The sequence below is a fragment of the Macrobrachium rosenbergii genome, chromosome 40 (genome assembly GCF_040412425.1).
Source record: "Macrobrachium rosenbergii isolate ZJJX-2024 chromosome 40, ASM4041242v1, whole genome shotgun sequence".
Classification (NCBI taxonomy): domain Eukaryota; kingdom Metazoa; phylum Arthropoda; class Malacostraca; order Decapoda; family Palaemonidae; genus Macrobrachium; species Macrobrachium rosenbergii.
This window is the reverse complement of record NC_089780.1, coordinates 28,027,917-28,046,843: the sequence shown is the minus strand read 5'-3', so window position 1 is coordinate 28,046,843 and position 18,927 is coordinate 28,027,917. Positions and strand designations below refer to the sequence as shown.

The 18,927-nt window shown below is 44.0% G+C and overlaps 1 protein-coding gene and 1 long non-coding RNA gene across 3 annotated transcripts in view; one reads left to right on the top strand and one right to left on the bottom strand.

Annotated features, from left to right (window-relative positions):
* The window catches only part of LOC136826296 (uncharacterized), a 236,496-nt gene that overhangs the window by 120,523 nt on the left and 97,046 nt on the right, over window positions 1–18,927 (bottom strand). The gene's annotated exons all lie outside the window — the stretch shown is intronic.
* The window catches only part of LOC136826293 (gastrula zinc finger protein XlCGF57.1-like), a 29,938-nt gene continuing 27,987 nt past the window's right edge, over window positions 16,977–18,927 (top strand). The window contains exon 1 of the mRNA XM_067083520.1: window positions 16,977–17,528. The gene's annotated coding sequence lies outside the window, so the exon portion shown is untranslated. The remainder of the gene's footprint in view (window positions 17,529–18,927) is intronic.

Below are 18,927 nucleotides of genomic sequence, written 5' to 3'. Positions count from 1 at the left end.
GGCATATACCACCATATAACAACTAAAGGGCCCCCGACACATGCGAAGTTCCGAAGGCTTCCCCCTCAGCGCCTTCAGGAGGCGAAAAAAGCATTCGCGGAGATGGAGTGGATGGGAATCTGCAGGAAAGCCTCCAGTCCATGGGCCTCCCCCCTCCACATGGTGCAGAAACCGGACGGCTCCTGGAGACCTTGCGGCGACTACAGGCGGCTCAACATTGCAACGGAGCCCGACCACTACCCTCTACCCAACATGCAAGACCTCACGGCCTCCTTTCACGGGGCCAAAATATTCACTAAATTGGACCTTCTTAAATCTTATTTCCAGGTACCTGTTGCACCAGAGGACATACCAAAGACAGCTATCATCACACCCTTCGGGTCCTATGTGTTCGCCTTCTCCACTTTCGGGCTGAGGAACGCCGGGGCGACCTTCCAGCGGCTCATGGACAGCATCCTGGGGGACCTAAAGTTCTGCGTCTGCTACGTCGACGACATCCTCATATTTTCCAGGTCTCACAGCGAACACCAAAGACACATCAGGGCAGTCCTGCAACGCCTCCAAGAGAACGGCCTCGTCGTCCGCTTTGACAAGCGCACCTTCGGCGTCCAGAAAGCAGAGTTCCTGGGTCACGAGGTGTCTCCGACAGGCGTCCACCCTCTTACATCGAAAGTGGCAGCCGTAGCCAGGTTCCCGACCCCCACCTCTGTCAAGGCTGTCCAGGAGTTCCTCAGGATGGTAAACTTCTACAGGCGGTTCATCCCCGGTGTCGGGATTTTCTTCGACTTTTATTATTTTTGTTCTGGTTAGTGCCCTGATGTTATGGGCCGATGACAAGGCCTTGAGGAGGCGCACTCTCTAAAACTATCTGGGTGGGATTCAATAAAATTTGGTCAACAAATTACAGTTTTATTACAAAAAATAAACATTTAAACCCATTAACAATACTGAACATGAATGAAAGAGCATCACGGGCGGCTAAGCCAATGTGCATCAAGAACCAACACTGATTAATCGTTAATAGCAAATTTCCACTGCACACGCAGTTTCTTAATCCAATTCAAGGAACCTGAAAGCTCTCTGGGCTTTGTTACTTGGTAGCCCTTAGGGTCTTTGATATCACGTGCTTGAAGACACTAAGTCCACGACTGGACGAAAAAACACAACAAATCGAGAACTATTTACTCTAAACTACAATTAAATGACATTCTTACACTTGCAGCTTTCGTTTGCTGCGCAAATCAAGTTCCTCATCGTAAGGATGACACATCTATACATGGATAAAGATAACTCACAGTTACTACGGAATTCGACCTGGTATGGCGATGGCTGCCAGAGAATCGAGAGAGAGACACTAAAACATCACGGTACTTACAACGTTCAGGACTAGGGCAGGAATGAGGCGTTGCTTCGCCCTACTTCAAAGGAAACTTATGCTTTCCCGCGTAAACTACAGAATCCTTGTAATTCAGGCGGGAATCATTGCTTATTTAGGCATTACGGAGATCAATGAATCTACTTTACTTGTGAATAGGAAGAATGACAGTTAAGTTATCATCTGGGATCAATGAATTGACTCGAAGTTCTGGCTGAAGGCCGTAATCTGCAAATTCTTGAATGGCTACAGAGTCCTTGGCTCCAAATCTCTACATAGACAATTTAGCTCATACTAGGGAATAACAAATCATATTCATTAATGAAAATTCATAGTGTCTTCATTACGATAAGACGCGCTCCTTCCCCTCCAGGCATTTAAGAATTACTTCTTAACTCTGTCGCGTATTGGACAACTTTCTGCACAATGAACTGCCCGCGAGATCCCTCAGTCTTGCCCCAATTTAACGCAACACTTGTGAAGTTAAATGGCGGGGACTTCGAATGATCAGTTCGAAATTCCCGACATACTCCACACCAAAGTATGGGGCGTTGAAATGCTGGACAATTCAGGAAAGACTGAGCTCGGGGGGGGAGTAACCACTCCTACACTACTCAGTCAGGCTCGCTGCGTAGCGCTCCACAGCGACTCTAACAGAGTACACAAAAAACATGACATGGCAAAACAAAAATCACATCAATATCACACCCCGGGGTAATCAATGTCACACATATACAAACAAAATATCAATGGCAGATATATACATATAAATGTACCCATTCACATAGGTAGACATGAATCAGCATAGAAACTCATCAGGCAATGAGCCTGCAATAACATCAAAAGCATAAATGGAAAATCACAATCAAGGAAACATGAATATACACTCTCATAAGGCCATCTGCCTTTAACCTTCTTCATGCAACACGCATGTTATTCTTGGCGACACGTCTTCAATAATAACTCTAGAATGTGTGCAACAAGCATAACCAGTTCGATAGACCATTCGCCTTTAAGGAAACAGATTACACTGAATCAGTATGTACTCTTTCACGGGACACATGCCCTCAAAACTTTTTCACTTCTGTTATAAGAAGTACTCATTACTCATATACATTTTGGTAATTTACCTTGAGGGTGGGGGCTATCTCCGCACAACGCTCGACGCACTTCCATCCTCTGAGGATTCAACTCACCTACACTTACTTGGGTCCACCCTCCCTGCCTACTAGAATAAGGGACCTTCCCATTTTCTTTCTTCTGTTTCTAGCTATAACTTAGATATAGTCGCTTTCCATTAAGCGCTTCATTAACTTGCGCTGCTTAGCAGCAGCCTTTCTCAAAGGGCGTGCGGAACGTCTTTGTCCGCCTAACTGAACGTCAACGTCACTACCACTCGATACCTCAGTATCATTCACTTCAGCACTCTCACTTACCGCATTGGTATCGCTCGAATCGTTACCAACATCGTCAGTGTCTTCTACGTCACTCAAGACCTTTGTGGCTGGTTGTTCGGATGTTGCAGCCAGTGCCATCCCTTGGTCGTCCCCAGACGTCACAACATTTCCTGGAACACCTACTGCTGGGCTGTACGCCCCTCGTCTCGGACCTCTTCGTTGCCGCCGCCGCCACGCGCCATCTCCTCCGTCACACCATCAACATCGTCACGCCGTTCGTCTCCAACGCCATCATCGTCATCTGAGGGGGCAAGTTCCAGGGGGACCAAGTGGCTGACAGCACGCAGGGACTCAACATCTTCGAACAATACCTTGGCTGAACGCACGACACCGTCGTCGTCCGGGTACGTCTCCACGACGCGTCCAAGGGGCCACGTTGCCCGCTTTTGATTTTCTTGCTTTATTAACACGATGTCTCCGGGGTGTAGCTTGGCGGGTTCCCCAGACTGACAATCGTGTCGGGCTCTTAGGGCACTTAGGTACTCCTTCCTCCACCTCTCCCGGAAGGCTTTTAAAGTGTCTGTTAGCTTTATATATCGATCCCGTAGCCTCCGGGAGGTGAAGGTAGCATTAAGGTCTTCATCTGGTAAAACAGGTGCCATTAAGTTAATTAAATGACCTCATATTAAATGAGAGGGGTGAGGACCTCGTCCTCGCACTTGTCACCGCTTATACATCAACGGCCTATTATTAACTACCGCCTCCGCCTCTTTCACTAGAGTTAATACGTGGGCCTCCGCAGATACTTTCTCCCGAGGGCAATCTGAAGGGCACGCTTCGTAACACCAATCAGACGTTCGAAAAACCGCCTTTCCACGGCGCACGGGGGTTGAAATCGCCATTCTACACCAGTCCTCCTCAGGAACTGCTGGACTTCATCCTCTTCATAAAGTCCCTGAAGGAGGTTGCTGGCCGTCTTGAACGTTTGGTGGTTATCAGAAGTGATTAAGGTCGGGGCTCCATGCGTAGCACTGAATCTTCGAAGAGCTAGAACAAATTCCTCCGCTTCCAAGGAGGGGCAGAAATCTAAATACACGGCCCTGGTGGCCATGCACGTCACGAGGAGGATATAGCCTGGTCATGTTTCTGTTTGTATGGCCGCGGTGTGGTCCACGCCGACTGCGGCAAATGGTTTCTGCAAGGTGATCCTTTCCTTCGGCAGGGGGGGTGGCGGTGGTCGTCTCATCAGCGGTTGGAAGGCTAGCACGCACTCTGGACACTTCCATACAACTTTCTTAGCAATAGACCTCAGGCCCGGCGTCCAGCATTTCTGTCGAAAAATCGCCATTAGCGTATTGACATTACAATGGAGGTGCAAACAATGCAAATACTTTAAGTATGCTCTGACTAAGTGTCCCTTGGCAGGCAAAAGAATTAAATGTTTCATCTCTTCAATTTGGGACACTCATCCCCTAGTGCAAATCAATTTATCTACTATAATTAAATTTAATTGACTCACAAAATTCAGTTTCTCACGAGGGGGTCTGACCTCACCCTCCAAATATGCATACACAGTAGGTAAATAGAATCTTTGCTCTAATAAGACAAGAGCTCGAAAAGGATCCCTTTTCACTTTTGCAAACCTCAACACTAATCTGGTTACTCTAATCAAAATTGGAACTCAACCTCCTGAGTAGTAGGTCCCATATCACTCCTGGGGAATAGAGCTTGTTTCTTCCTCAGTTCCTGCACCGCTGCTACCACGGTTCTGATATTCGTTAGATCTGCCTCTTTGAAAGGAACAGGCTCTCCTGCGATTCTCAAGAACTCTGGACCCTGGCGCCAAAGAGGGTTCTGCTGCAATTGCTGGATTGTTGCGCCCCTAGACAAGACATCAGCAGGATTCTGTTTGCTGGGCACATACTTCACACTGAAATCACAAATCTGGCGGAGAAAAACAACTTCCGCCACACGGTTAGATATAAAGATATTTTTGTTGTCCTTGGAATCCGGGGATGCCACCCAGGCTAATGCCACTTTGCTATCTGACCAGATACTAATCTCTTGTGGCTCTATTAGTCCTTTAATCGTTTTCGCTAGCCTACAACCTAGCAGCAAAGCTAAAAGTTCTAATTTAGGGATGGTGATTTTGAGCATCCCTTTCGGAGTGATTCTCATTTTGCTGGTGAGTAATCTTACGTTACCTTCTTTATTTCTGACATACGCTACAGCACCGTATGCCCTACTACTGGCATCGGTGAATATATGGAGTTCGGATCTTCTGACTCCTGCCGCTCTAGGAAATGTTAAATCACTGACTGATTTCAACTCTGCTAACAGTTCTCGCACTTCTTTAGCCTTATCCTTACACAACACGTCATCCCATCCAATCTCTTGTTCCCAAAGTTGTTGGAGAAACAGCTTTCCCCTAACAAATAAAGGACTGACTAAACCTAGCGGATCGTAAATTGACACTAGTAAAGATAGTACCCTACGTTTCGTAGGTACCCATCCCTCCCCCAATTAACGAATCCTCTCACTCTCTTTCACACACAGACAGTCGACGTCTCGAGCCCATCTCAGCCCGAGCACGCTCACATTCACAGGTTCTTTCCACTCTCTCTCGCTATCGAAGGCTACACTGTTCGTTGCCCACCCTTCTAACGGCATTCTGGCCCTATCCAAAATTGCATGGACAGATTCTTGTTCTTTTTTCATCTCATCCAGACTTTCAAAGGTACTAACATAGTTATCAACGTAAAATGACTTGCTTAATTCAGGTCTTCCTTCTAAACTAAAATGATGACTCAATACTTGTTGTAACAAAAAGGGACTAGCCGTGATGCCGAACACCACGACTCTGAAAGCGAAGGTCAGCGCTCGACCTGCTACCTCTCGCCACAGGAATCTTGTATATTTGGCATCACGGGGATCTAATAATACTCTATGAAATGCTTTGCTTATGTCTGCAAGCATGGCGTATTTATTCATTCGAAACTTTAGAAGCATATTATAGGCCAACTCTACTAAATTAGGCCCAGGTAACAGGCATTCATTTAAGGATTTATTATTCTTAGCTTTGGATGAGGCATTGAATACGATTCTAAGGGGGGTCGTGCGGCTATCTTTTTTAATGCCGAAATGCGGCATGTAGTATCCTTCTATTTTTGCCTCCAGGTATTTGTCGATCACTCCCTGATATTGATTATAGTATTCCTTGTCTTTCTGAAATTTGGTTTGCAGCGAATCCAGCTGTGCTACAGCATTTCTAAAGTTTGTTTCTGGCCTACCTTCTGAACGGAACGGCAAACTTACTTGATATCCCTCAGGCTTCTTCGTTACACTCTGCGAAACCTTTCGCATGGCTTCCGCTTCACGGACAGTGTACTGCTCGGATGGGGCGATGCCTACGGTATCCAAACGCCACCATTCATCAACATCAAATGCAATTGGTTCGCTCGCGACCCTACATACCCTGAGCGTTCTCACATGATCTATCTTGTGACCTTTTAATAGCCACTGTGGCACTCTCCCATATGGCAACATGCCATTATGGGTCAGAAAAAGACTTATCCCGTCGATCTTTTCTACTCCAATAATGAAATAATTAAAGTAGTCTGCACCCACAAGAATGTGCACGTTTCGTAATTTATCGCTCTTACTGTCAGGATCTGCTAACGTGACTCCCTTCCCTACTAGGTGTTGTCTTACTCTTACATAACCTGCGTTATGAATCAGGGACGTCTACGTTCTCGTGAACAACTAGTTTCATTCGAACAATTCTGTTACCCATCTCTACCCGCAACTCACTACGTCATACTGGCCACTGATTTCTGCTGAACCAAAGGGAGCAATGTTCAATGCCACTTTGCCTACCACTGGCAGGCCTAACTGCTTTGCAGTTTTAGCGAGATAAAGCTTCGTTGACTCCCAGTGTCCAAAAACAAGCGAACCCGTTTACTCCCTGCTTGTGATGGATCTCAGCCATGGCCGTTGGCAAAATCGTACAGGAAGATCTACACTAGACGTTTGGGCTACTTTGGCGCTCTTACATGGTTCTGATTCTACTTTCTCTTGGGGTGGACGGGGTTTTCTATCGTGCTGCCTGGGCGTCGATTTACTACAGGGCGGGAGGTTGTAGCTTGACTGTTACTTACTAAACTGGGATTATTTCGGGACGAAGTGGAGGGAACGGAATGTGCTTTTCTGAAGCTGCTATTATCACAAATGGAAGTATTATGATTATTTCCACAACTTTTACATGAATTGGGGTTAGGCATCTATCACTACGGTGACCTGACTGAAGGCAATTAAAACACAGGCCCTTCCTTAGTAGAATGCAGCGCCTGGCAGCCACGTCACTTACTCGGGCGGCATCCGTGAGGCAGGTGCCGTTCATTGCAAAAGGGACAAGAATTATTCTGCATGGGTTTCGTTTTGGGTCTAACGCTGACATCGTTTTTATCAGATTCTAATTTCTCGCCTCGCTGTAACGCGTCATCTTCCAACATGCGAATTATGAAGTCTATAGCTTCAAAAAATTCTTCTAAACTATAGTCGCATTTTCTGAGGTGTTCGACCACCTTTCGATAGAGCTTACCTTCTGACAACTTCTGATTGATAAGGCTCATGACCATGCCATGGCCTATATCATTAGTACTCAGCCTCTTTATTTGCTCAATGATCACTGTTAACTCAAATCTGAACTTCTTCAGCTCTACGGGGTTCAACGAGGGTACGAATATGTTGGCAAGTTTTCGATGCAAGATCACGAGCGTTTGGTGTACATTACCATATTGCTTATCCAAGAGATCTAACGCTACCTGGTAATTCGCGCGGTTACACTTAGGGATTTAACGATCCTAAGCGGATCCCTGCCCAGAGTCCCTAACAAGTAAGTAAATTTGGACACGTCGTCCAAATCTGCCCTTCGATCCACGTGGATCGTGAACAATTCTCTGTAAGAAGCATATTCCTGCACTTCCCTTCAAAGGTGGGGAGAGGCAGCGGTTTCAATTTGGGGAGGGAAACATTCCCTGTCTGAGTGACTTTCAGTTTATCGATTCGATTCAACAAAAGGGTAGAAGCTCGCACAGCTTCTGCTAAGGCTTGCCTGATTCTGGCATCTAAGCTAGATTCTAACTTTACGACTTGATGTTTGTACAGCTCTCGAAGCTGACCTTCTTCTTGTCTCAACTGCGTGACCAAATTTTGGTACACGCTCTCAGAATACGTTTCTACTAACGCACGCTGTGATTCGGCCAGTAAGTCCGCTGTGAGACTCAGCGATGCCTTGATGTGGACAATCATAGCCACTGCCATTTTGGATAATGTACTCTACTTCTTGGGGGGCGTTTATGTAAACTAGGAAACTAGGATTTTTCTTACGTTAGAAAGACGGGGTACAAAGACTAGTGGCACGTGTGGCCAATTGCACATCGGAACAAGCTGAGCCTAGTTGTTTTGTCTGTCTCTCTCTCCTGATCAATCTCATCAAACGATTGAGGAACGCGTTACGGATTTCTGAATCAAAATGGACTCCGTCCCTTTGTTTGCCTTCGCGGTAGGCACGAGAGTTCATAGGCAAGTGTTGGACTCCATCCGACTTCTTTTGTAGCAGTATTTGGAGATTCTCGCATTAAAGTTCTTCACTTTCTTGACATATTCAACGGAATTGATAGCAAAACGATTATCAGGAGATACTCTCTGATCTCTGCGTCGCAGATAGCAATGATTTCACAAATTTTCCTCAAGCGCTCGATAAGAGTACGTAAATTATCCCAAACGGTTTTGGGGTGATCGATTGCCAGGTCGTTTCCTCCTATATATAACACGACCAACTCTTACCGTCTCTGCCAGAATGATAGACTACTATCTAAAAATTGACTGACCAGACCTCCTGGCCTTCTATAGATCTCAATCTGGTTATCTGAACAGTGGCAGATTCGGTGGGAGCTGACTGTGTCCTATCAGGGCTACCCTATAGACCATACTTTATTGAAATTTCCCTTCAAGCTCTAGAGAGCACTTGTCATCCGGTTCGAAGGACCAAATGTCGGAATTTTCTTCGACTTTTATTATTTTTGTTCTGGTTAGTGCCCTGATGTTATGGGCCGATGACAAGGCCTTGAGGAGGCGCACTCTCTAAAACTATCTGGGTGGGATTCAATAAAATTTGGTCAACAAATTACAGTTTTATTACAAAAAATAAACATTTAAACCCATTAACAATACTGAACATGAATGAAAGAGCATCACGGGCAGCTAAGCCAATGTGCATCAAGAACCAACACTGATTAATCGTTAATAGCAAATTTCCACTGCACATGCAGTTTCTTAATCCAATTCAAGGAACCTGAAAGCTCTCTGGGCTTTGTTACTTGGTAGCCCTTAGGTCTTTGATATCACGTGCTTGAAGACACTAAGTCCATGACTGGACGAAAAACACAAACAAATCGAGAACTATTTACTCTAATAAACTACAATTAAATGACATTCTTACACTTGCAGCTTTCGTTTGTGCGCAAATCAAGTTCCTCATCGTAAGGATGACACATCTATACATGGATAAAGATAACTCACAGTTACTACGGAATTCGACCTGGTATGGCGATGGCTGCCAGAGAATCAAGAGAGACACTAAAACATCACGGTACTTACAACGTTCAGGACTAGGCAGGAATGAGGCGTTGCTTCGCCCTACTTCAAAGGAAACTTACGCTTTCCCCGAAACTACAGAATCCTTGTAATTCAGGCGGGAATCATCGCTTATTTAGGCATTACGGAGATCAATGAATCTACTTTACTTGTGAATAGGAAGAATGACAGTTAAGTTATCATCTGGGATCAATGAATTGACTCGAAGTTCTGGCTGAAGGCCGTAATCTGCAAATTCTTGAATGGCTACAGAGTCCTTGGCTCCAAATCTCTACATAGACAATTTAGCTCGTACTAGGGAATAGCAAATCATATTCATTAATGAAAATTCATAGTGTCTTCATTACGATAAGACGCGCTCCTTCCCCTCCAGGCATTTAAGAATTACTTCTTAACTCTGTCGCGTATTGGACAACTTTCTGCACAATGAACTGCCCGCGAGATCCCTCAGTCTTGCCCCAATTTAACGCAACACTTGTGAAGTTAAATGGCGGGGACTTCGAATGATCAGTTCGAAATTCCCGACACCCGGGATCGCGCACACCACGGCCCCCCTGACGGAAGTCCTAAAAGGCCAACCGAAGTCCCTGTCTTGGGGACCCAGCCAGCAGCAGGCCTTTTCCCTGACGAAGGCCGCCCTTGCCAAGGCAACCGCCTTGGCACACCAGGATCCCAAGGTACCCCTCCAGCTGACGACAGATGCCAGTAACGTCGCCTGCGGTGCTGTCCTGGAGCAAATCATCAACGGCACCCCCCAGCCCATCGCTTTCTTCAGCAAGAAGTTCAATCCCGCAGAGACCCGCTACAGCACCTTCGACAGGGAACTCTGCGCGATGTACCGCGCAGTTTGGCACTTCAAGTTCCTCCTGGAGGGGACGCCCTTCACAATCTTCACAGACCATCAGCCACTGGTTCACGCCTTCACGAAGCAGGGGGACGCATGGTCTTCCAGACAGCAGCGCCACCTCTCAGCCATAGCCGAATTTACCTGTTCCGTCAGGTACCTCCCCGGCAAGAAAATCCCCGTGGCAGACGCCCTCTCCAGAGTCGAGTTGAACGCAGTGCAGCTTGGTGTAGATTACCAGGACCTCACCAGAGAACAGGCCGCTGACCCAGAAACCACAGCATACCGCACCGCTATCACGTCCCTCAAGTGGCGGACGTGACCTCGCCCCAAGGCCCAAGCCTGCTCTGCGACATCAGCACAGGTCAGCCCCGCCCTTTGGTTCCAGCCTCACGCCGCGCCAGATATTCGACATAATTCACGGACTCTCACACCTCCGGCAGGACCACGGCCAAACTGCTCTCAAAAAGTTCGTCTGGCACGGGTGCAAAAGGACGCCATGTCCTGGGCAAAACAATGCCTGCAGTGCCAGACCAGCAAGGTGGGTCGTCACACGCAGTCGGGAGTAGGCGAGTTCCCGCAGCCAGAGCGCCGCTTCGGCCACATCCATATCTACGTCGTCGGGCCCCTTCCCCCATCAGGCGGATCCAGATACCTCCTGACGGTGGTAGACCGGTCGACGAGGTGGCCCGGCCCACACCCATGCAAGAAGCCACCGCCAGCGCGCGCGCTGAGGCCCTGCTCTCCAGTTGGGTTAGCCGCTTTGGCGTCCCGGATCACATCACAACCGAGTTGTGGTCCGCCCTAGCTCAACTGCTGGGAACCACGCATCACACCACCACGGTGTACAACCCAGCGCCAACGGCCTGGTCGAACGTTTCCACAGGTCCCCGAAGTCATCCTCATGGCCCGCTGCACCGCCGAGGACTGGAAACATCAGCTGCCTTGGGTCCTCCTCGGGTTGAGAACCTCCAGAGCCGAGGCACCGCCTGCAGCCGAACAGACCTACGGGGAACCCCTCGTGGTACCGGGAGAGCTCGTGACAGATGAACGCCACGCCCATCACTGCAGAGGCTCCGCGACGTGGCTGGCAAGTTCGCCTTGCAGGCGCTCGTACATCGACAAATCAACCACCTTCATGCCGCCACAGCTGTCATCCGCCACCTACGTCTTCGTCAGAGTCGACGCCGTCCGTCCACCACTAACCAAGCCCTACAGGGGACCCTTCCGCGTGCTGGAGCGGAACAGCAAGGCGTTCCGGCTAGCACTCCCTGGGAAGGACGACTGGGTTTCAATAGACCGCTTAAAGCCCGCCTTCCTGTCGGAGAGCACTGACAGTGCCGCGGCACCCCTTCCGCCCAACCGCACTCCAGCACGCCCTCACCCCTGCAGACGCCGGGTGCGCGGCCGCCCCAGGAAGGGACCGCCCGGCCAGCAGCCTCACAGGCGGGAGACCCCTCCGTTATCTTCAAGGAGCCGCGGCACCCTTCAGCGTCCCAGCAGATATAATGATTAGTCAGACGCGTCCCACGTCTTGGGGGGGGGAGTATTTGTAAAGTCACCACATCGGCGCCATTAATTAAGTCTCTGCTGAGCATGTTTTCTTTGGTGACTTCCCATCTTCTACACACTCAATTAGTCACGCCTAAAACGTGCCAGGTCACGCATTTTTAACCATTTTTACTTTATACGTATTTATACAAATGTCACACATTGTGTATCATATGTTTCTTCATTCACAGGCATCAAGACTGTATCCATATTGAAGTTCTGTACGTTTTGTATTGTAAATTGTACTCGTTCACTGTATATTATTGTTTATTGTTTCGACCTCAGGTCACAGTCAATTCCATTGTCTTTCGCGGACCGGCGCCAGTCGGCCGCTATATAAACTGCCTGGATCTGTAATAAAGTAGCAGTAACTTTTACCTGCTCGTTTCTTTGACACCTCTTACAAAGTCAATAGTTGCAAACCAAACCTGAGAACACCATTAAAAGCACTGTACAACAGAATAAAAAGATGAAAACTTTTCCTCAGGACAGAAAGACTGGTCTCCAGTTGTTTACACAACTGGAGAGGACATGAACCACATATGTTTTTTAAAAGTGGATTTGTAGTGAACACTGACAAGTAAAATTGTAAATGAGTTGCATCTAGTTGAAGAAACATTGTCAATCTAAAGTTCATGTTGAGATATAAAATGTGTTATCCACACTTTGACTTTTGTTAGAGCTGATTTCATTACTACATATTTGGACCATGTACTACTTGTAGTTAAATCTCTTAAGAAAATCAGCAACAACTAATTTGGACCATGTACTACTTGTAGTTAAATCTCTTTAGATGATCGAGAACAAGAAGTCTGTAACAAGACCTGATTGATGCAAATAAAACAGAATCATCTGCCTAGGCAACCTGCCTGTTTTCTATGCCAAACCATATATGCAGATGCAATGTAAACAGTAGTGGGGTTAGGAACACAACCCCGATTAACACCTGATATTACATTACTGTAATCATCATAGTGTCCATCAAAATTGCTCTCTGCAATCTTAATTCAGTAATAATACTGAGAAACCCTACCCCATGGGGTAGAGTTTGAAAACTGGGCTTCATGATTAATGCAGTTAAAATAGCAATAAAGGAAACTCCAGTCATAAATTTTGGGACCTGAATCTGGATTTTTGTCTTATCATGGAAACTGAAAGACGCTCATCATAAACACCAAGGCCTTTGCAAAAGTCAAAATATAAATTAGGGAACAGATGATTACAGACATTCAGGCACTTTGCCATGTAACATTCAAAAACTTCATATTATATTGTTGCTTTATACACTTAGCAGTAATATGCTAGGTATGAGCTGCCACTCCTATATTTAGACAAGTTAGCAGCTAAGGTAGTAATCTACAGTTTTCATGAAAAGCAAAGAAAACATACCTTTAAGGATCTCCATATGCATCTAAGTCCAGTAACAGATTCTAATTTTCACAGAACTGGAAAACTGAATACTAAGTTTAGCATCAGGTTAACAAGAATGATGCACTGTGAGTTTGCAATGCTCTGTTTTCAAACACTGACTAAAAGGGTGGGTAGTTCACCATTTAGGTTGTCTAGTTGTACCTGATAGGGTTGTATTCATTTTCATCTGAAGCATAAACTCATAGCCAAGTCTTTGGATATAATTAAATTATGTTAAATCAGAGCTATTCATTTTCGAAAGATCATAAGCCTCATGTTTCTCTCATAACCACAACTACAATGATCACTGATTGACCATGCTTTTTCTTTACTGTGATATGCACAAAACTGGAGAGGAGCTTGCTCATTAATTCTAAAATTTTTCATATAAAAATTCTTAATATTTTATACACAGTATATCTTACAGGAGTATGACGCACCTGGGACAACTTGCTCAGAATTGCTAAAGAAATTAGGAGATCATGATCAAGTCCCAGTCTGAGGAGCAACCATGCTGGTTATAACCAAGGGAAATCAATGAATCCTAGATCCAAGTAATAAGCATACTCCTGTGTCTCCCTTTATCATTATCTCAACCAGACTCAAGCAAAGTCAAAACTTTTAATCCATAGCAATCAACTGGGCAAACAAAATTGAAATGTTCCCTATGGTGAACTTTAAAACTCCAACTAACTTAAACTAGCTGACTCCAAGCAAAGCACATACCCCCAGGCTAGCCACTTTAACTGGATGAAGGTAAGCAGTAGTATTCTTGAAAATGAAGACTGATGAAGTAGCTGGAAAAAAAAGGATAGGACAATCTTTTGATAAGCACCTGACACCCTTGGCTCATCTATGAAATCTCCCCAACATAAGACCTAACAAAATGAGAACAAGAGTAAACTGATAGAAAAATGTGTAAGTATACCTTCATCAAGAATACTCTAAACACAAGACAGTGGATGACTAAGGTACGCTGGGACCGATTTCAGAATGTTCTTCTAGAAGAGTTGCTTACCAAAGCCAAAAATTCTCTTCTACCTTAACCCTGAGGGCAAAATCATCATCCCCTATAGCAGCAAAAACCATTACTGTACTTATATAACCCTGATTCTCATTTTAAAGTGACGACAATTTACTCAGAGTTTAAGAAAGAATAGAGATTACACTTGGTAGTTAGTGATAGGAAGCCTTCTGTATGGTTGGCATTCACCCTGCCTCTCATCACCTTTCTAGGATGGAGATGCTATGCCCAACAGGAGGGACTTAAGTTTTGAGGTCCCTCTTTTTTATATTATAAAAGAACACAGAATGTGTTAAAATTAAGACACCAAGAAAATTTTGCGCAATTATCTGTTTTCCCTGTGTATTTAAGGTGACTAAAAACAAAAATTACCACAGGAGTACCATATATTTTATCTACAGAAGTGTCAGCCCAAACATGGTTTTCCAGTGTTAATGCACTCCTTTAGCCCTGATCATTTGCAATCCAGGCTGAAGTAATGTCAGCAAAACTGTATTATTTCAATGGTCAGCTCTGCCTTAGAAATCCAGGTTGGCAAAGGCATAGTAATCAAGTCTGAATCTGACGGGAATCTTGGCTGAGTTAAACTTGGAAACCAAGGTATGTTGGACATAAAAATCCAGTTTGCCTCTGATTATGAAATGATGGTTAGTTTTGACTTGGCACTCATGTTAGCTATGAACTGTAGGTCAAGATTAGCTCTGCACGTTAGTTTGACATTGGAATCTAGGGTGGTAGCTTTGACTTGGGGAACAAGTTGACCCTAACTTTGGAGTCCAGGTTTTATGTGGCTAAGGAATCGAGTTTGGCTTTGATCTCGAAGCAAGCGTGTGCTTTGGCTTACAAATTTAAATTAATTTTGCTCAAAACCCAAGTCAGCTTTAACTAAAGTTTGGGTTAGTGCTGACTCATGCGCCCGGGCTGGTTCTAACTTTGGAACCCGGTTCATTTTGACTTGGGAGATTACAGGCTGGGCTAGGAGACAGACTGGCTTTGACTTGAAAATCCAGTCTGCCTTTGGCCTGGGAATATGCACTAGCACTGACTTGGAAACTTCCTTTGGTTAACTGGGACATCAGCTCTATTGTCAATACAGTGTTGTGAATCCACAATGTTGATATCGGAAACTTTCGAATCCTGGTTGGCTTTAACTTTTGGAACCCACATTGGATTTTGAACTGAGGACCCACATTGACTTTTGAGTTGGGAATTCAGAATTACTATGACCAGAGAATCCAAGTTGTCAAGGACATGGTTGGCCCTAATTTGGGTACAAAGGTTGACTGTGACTTGGGATTCAAGGATAACTTAAAGTTTGGAACTAAAGTCAATTTGGATGGAAAAATTGGAGAAAGATGTCAGGTGTCTTGTGCGACCGCAGAATCAATATAAAGGTTAAAGGAAGAATGTACAAGACAGTAGTGAGACCAGCTTTGTTGTATGGAGCAGAAACATGGCCGGTAAAGAGAGTGCAAGAGAAGAAATTGGATGCGGTAGAGATGAAAATGCTCAGGTGGATGTGTGGAGTAACAAAAATGGACAGGATCAAAAATGAAAGAATAAGAGAAACTACTAAAGTTGTAGAACTATCAAAGAAGGCCCAGGAAAGAAGACTGCACTGTTATGGCCATGTGATGAGAAGGGATGAGACATATGTAGGGAGGAGAGTGATGCAGATGGAGGTACCTGGTGAGAGAGCAAGAGGAAGACCAAAGCGAAGGTGGATGGATGTAGTCAGAGATCTGAGAGACAAACAATTGTCAGAGGACGATGTGTTTGACCGAGCCAGGTGGAGGAAAGCTGTCAGAAACATCGACCCCACATAGAAGTGGGAAAAGATGCACAGAAAGATATATATATATATATATATATATATATATATATATATATATATATATATATATATATATATATATATATATATATTATCGTATATATATATATATATATATATATATATATATATATAAAATATATATTATATATATATATATATTTCTTTGTACAATAAAAGCATTCTTTGTCTTTAGATATGATACATTCAGTTACACCATAATTCACTGAATTTAGCATAAAAATCTTAATGTATTTGACTGATTTTACCTTATATCTGTACATTTGCAAGTAGGCCTACAGTATTTGTATCAGCCATTAGCAGTCGACGAAACAGTGTTATTTTTCTAATATTTTTCTAATAACAAAATATTTCTGTAACACAAAGGTTGCTTTGATGTAAATTAGTTTTGAATTAGTTCCGGCAAGGTAGTTGATAAAACATGTAATAATTGTATGAGAATCTAATACTGATATCTTCCTTCGTGTCAACATCTTTGAGCTTGTTTTCTCGTTAAAATATTGTGGTTTACTGTCTAATCTGCCTTGATAAAGCCTCACAAGAGAGCTAAGCACTGTAAAACCTAGATAGAAAAGTATTATTATTATTATTATTATTATTATTTTGTTTACAAACATACTAGCCATGACTAACGTTTTCAGGACGGAGTGTCTGTCTTCTTGAGGGCATGTTTCACATAATAGGACATCATCATCCTTTCATACTTCAGGATGTTAGTTTCCTCTATTATTCTCGCTACTTTTTCCTCCTGATTTGCAGAACAATCACACGCCAATAGGTTTTATTTCTAAAACTGCTCATGTTCGTAGCTTTCAAAAATTACTGCTTTTCCGTCTCTCCCACTGGCCACTGCTACAGAGATCGGTTACGACTTCGGTTTGCCAGGAATCTCTGTATTGGCTATTTTGGGTAAAGGTTAACAACAAGGTGGACAATTACCAGAAAACTAATCAGAGATCGACAAATGAGAGCGTCGAACTTTTTATATTTGAATGAGGAGGGAGTTGTAGAGATATATTTGCTTTAAAAGTCAAACAAAAATTAAATGAAATAATATATATACAGCAATCTCCAAGAGAGATAAAGAAATACTTTATATGGAACGTATTATTTATTGCAAATGTACTGGAAAAAACAAGACATTATCTTGTAGACAGAATGAAACGCAGGTATTGTGATGTGCTGTTGTAAGGACAACACTTTCTTCTATCAACTGTCAAAAGCGTTTCTCCTAACTTCGCGTTATAAAAGAAAAAAAAAGTAAACCGCTGTCGACCCCCTGTCGTTTCTCCAGTCATTATATTCTGCCAATGAACGATGAATGGCGTCTATAACTAGTGAGATTCGCCCTGTTGTCTGATTGGCAAGGTTAACTTGCAAATTAATCATACGTAGCTAAAGCTTATGGATTTTTGGTGAGTTAAATTGGTCTATCATAGTTTATAGGTAGAATATGCCCATGGGCGGATCTTGCCTACCAGTAGATTATGCTGAGGGGCGGCGCCGAGCAGGAAACAGCATTTACTAGAGCAAAAGTGGCTGCATATAATTTGTTTTCTGTTACCCCAGTAGAAATTAAGTGCACAAAAGCAGGAACAAGCCTACTCTAGGCTAGGCTACAAGTTTAACCACTATCCAGCCATTGTTACGTTCCCATCAAATGCTGCCCACTTTTGTTTTAGGAGTAGCTTAGTGTAATAATTGTTAATTCTAAGGAAGAACTCCGCATGGAGATATTGTTTATTAATGAAATTTTTTGACTGAACAATATAGAAAAGGGGTGTAGCCTATATGATGCAGTACAGGTGAGATAACTTGATAAATTTACCAAAATGATGTGAGAAATTTACCTTCTTTTGTTTGTTTTTACTGTAATCCCTGAGGGGCTGGTACCAAAGATGGTGTCCTGAGCAGCTTTTCTATGTAAAAACTTGAACAAAAGATGGTAAATTTCTCACATTATTTCAGTAAATTTTTCAAGTTATTTCACCTGTAATGCATCATATACACCGTTTCTATATTATCCAGTAAAAAAATTGAATTAATAAAAAATATATCAAAGTGAGGGTAAGATATGAATACATAAATCATTTGATAATTTTGTTCCTTTGGAAATACAAACTATAAGCTGGAAACAGTCACTGAAAGTTGGTTCTGAGGTGGTTAATTGGTGACAGGTGGATGACTCACCTGCTGTAAGGTAGTATTTTTTTCAGCAGTTGTTGAGAATGGATGTCTTGCTGTACTTAGACTGCCTTGGTGTAGCTTTGTTTTTGAATATTTCATTGATGAATGTGGACCCTAAAGTGATTCTGCTATGGATGTTACTGGAAAGAGTATGGCTGAGCAGCGTAGATGCGTAGGATGTCAGGATGTATGTTGCCTCTTTATGTCCATCATTACTAATGATCCTCACCAGTTCTGTTCTTTCCATAGGTTTTGCAGTCCAGATTCTCCCTGCTAGGAGTGTGCTGGCTGGTATCCTTTGCAGTGGAAGAAGTTTGGCGAGAGGTGCCAGAAGGCCAAAAGCGTTCACCGGTGTCTTTGACATATTCAAACCTTTCTTTCTTTCTTGCCAGACTGTCTTTCCTCAATCCCTACTCCTACTTGTTCTAGTGTGTTTCAGTCTAAAAGGACCACACAGGCAAAGTCAGCAGCCCAGCGCACACTTCAACAATGAAGATCCAGTTGTGACCCCAACGTGGGCTTGTCATGCATCTAGTCCTCCTCTTGCTTTGTCAGTGGTTCCAGGCTGTTTGACAGATTCTTGGAGTACTGTACCTGAAAAGGATGTGGCATTTTCCTGATATTCCT